The sequence below is a fragment of the Molossus molossus genome, unplaced genomic scaffold, assembly GCF_014108415.1.
Source record: "Molossus molossus isolate mMolMol1 unplaced genomic scaffold, mMolMol1.p scaffold_m16_p_14, whole genome shotgun sequence".
Lineage (NCBI taxonomy): Eukaryota > Metazoa > Chordata > Mammalia > Chiroptera > Molossidae > Molossus > Molossus molossus.
In genome coordinates, this window is record NW_023425349.1 from 43,040,246 (window position 1) to 43,042,742 (window position 2,497).

The window sequence follows — 2,497 nt, forward strand, 5'->3', positions numbered from 1 at the left end:
AGTGAAAGGACAGTTTGATGCAAAATCTGCACTAATATAATTCATCACATTAACAAGGTCAAGAGAAATACAACGTTATTAATAAATGGTACAATAGCATTTGATAAAATTAAAATCCATTCTGAATAAAAAGTTTTTAGAAAATTAAATATAACAGAAAATTTCCTTAGGAAAAAATACCTCTCACACCAACAGTTTACATTATACTTAATAATAAAACTTGTAAATATTCTATTAAAATAAGCAAATACAGGCCCCGCGGTACTGTCCCTGGCGCTGGAAGCGAGCGGAAGAAGATGGGGCTCACCAGCTTTTCCCCTGCACCTACTGGGCTCTCTCAGGACCAGCTTGAGACTGAAGAAAAAGCAAGATCCCAGAGATCACAACAGACCTCACTGGTCTCCCCCGGAAGAGAACCTCCCCCATACGGGCACCGGAAAGGCTGGATACCTCAGTTATTAGAGGATTTTGGAGATGGAGGTGCTTTTCCAGAGATCCATGTGGCCCAGTATCCATTGGATAAGGGACGAAAGAAAAAAATGTCAAATGCACTGGACATTTAGGTGGATGCAGAAGGAGAAATTAAATATGATGCAATTGCTCGACAAGGATAGTCAAAAGACAAGGTCACCTATATCAAGTACACTGACCTGGTTCCCAAGGAAGTTATGAATGCAGCTGACCCAGACCTGCAAAGACGTGATTAAGACCCTAGTAAAGAGATAACAGAAAAGACAGGGGTGGCCCTAGAAAAATCTGTATCGCAGAAGGTGGCTGCAGCCATGCCAGTTCGAGCAGCTGATGAACTGGCTCCTGCTCAGTGTATCCGATAAACACCATCTCAACAAGGAGTGGCTCTCAACTCTGGAGCAAAACAGAGAGTTATTCGGATGGTGGAAATGCAGAAAGATCCAATGAAGCCTCCAAGGTTCAAGATTAATAAGAAAATTCCCCGGGGACCACCTTCTCCTCCTGCACCTGTCATGCATTCTCCTAGCCGAAAGATGACTGTGAAGGAACAAGAGTGGAAGATTCCTCCTGTATTTCAAACTGGAAAAATGCAAAGGGTTATACAATTCCATTAGACAGACATCTGGATGCTGATGGAAGAAGACCGCAGACAGTTCACATCCATGAAAATTTTGCCAAACTGGCTGAAGCCCTCTACATTGCTGATCGGAAGGTGAGTGAAGCAGTGGAAACACGTGCTCAAGTACAGAGAAAGATGGCTCAAAAAGAAAAAGAGAAACATGAAGAAAAACTTAGAGAAATGGCCCCGAAAGCCAGGGAGAGAAGAGCTGGGATCAAACCCATGTGGAAACAGAGGATGGGGAGGCACGTGAGAGGGATGAAATTCGGCATGACAGATGAAAAGAGAGACAGCAAGACCTGAATCCTTCCAGGGCAGCTCCTGATAAGAGGTCAAAACTGCAAAGAAATGAAAACCGAGATGTCAGTGAAGTCATTGCTCTTGGTGTGCTCAATCCTCAGACTTCCAATGAAGTTCAATATGACCAAAGGCTGTTCAACCAATCAAAGGATATGGACAGTGATTTTGCAGGTAGAGAAGACAAAATGTATAATGTTTATGATCAAGCCTGGGGAGGTGGTAAAGATATGGCCCAGAATATTTACAGGCCCAGTAAAAATCTGGATAAGGACATGTATGGTGATGACCTAGAAGCCAGAATAAAGACCAACAGATTTGTTCCCGATAAGGAGTTTTCTGGTTCAGACTGTAGGCAGAGAGGTCGAGCAGGGCCAGTTCAGTTTGAGGAAGATCCTTTTGGTTTGGACAAGTTTTTGGAAGAAGCCAAACAGCATGGTGGCTCAAAAAGATCCTCAGACAGCAGCCGCCCCAAGGAACATGAGCATGAAGGCAAGAAGAGGAGGAAGAAGTAAATATACCTCTCTTCACTGTAAGGACTATTATCCATACCCTAATGATGCGAGCCACATGGGGGGATACTTCACAAATGGGCCAGGTAAAAATCTGGGTGTCAGACCCGAGCACTACTTTTTATTACAGCAGAAAGGGGGGATGGAAAATTCTACTTTGTACTATTTCGTTTTTTTAGAGTGGGTTGTGTTTGTGCTTCTCCCACCTTTTTGCATTTATAGAACATACTGCCCCGTACATGAAATTAAGATCACTTCCTTTTGTTTGACATTAGTACTTTGGGGTTAATATTTTGTGTAAGAATGACTGCTGATGAGTAAAGTTAACCCTTACCACAGTGAGCAGCAGGACGTTCACATATTGGAATTGTCCTGCCCAATGATGCTTGTCCCTACTGTTCTCTGTTTTAATTTGGAGTAGGGAAAATAAGCGCTTGCTTAGTACACCTATTTGTTTCAAATAAAAACATTTAGACAGAAAAAAATAAAATAAAATAAGCAAATACATATAGCTTACTATTGTTCTGGAAAATTCACTCTATTTCAGCAGATAAGGGGAAAATACACAAATATTTATTAAGAAAGATTCTAAATTATT

General features: G+C 41.7%; 1 pseudogene; it reads left to right on the forward strand.

Annotated features, from left to right (window-relative positions):
• Positions 1-296: 296 nt before the first annotated feature.
• LOC118630177 lies at positions 297-1,902 on the forward strand (annotated as a pseudogene).
• Positions 1,903-2,497: the final 595 nt, after the last annotated feature.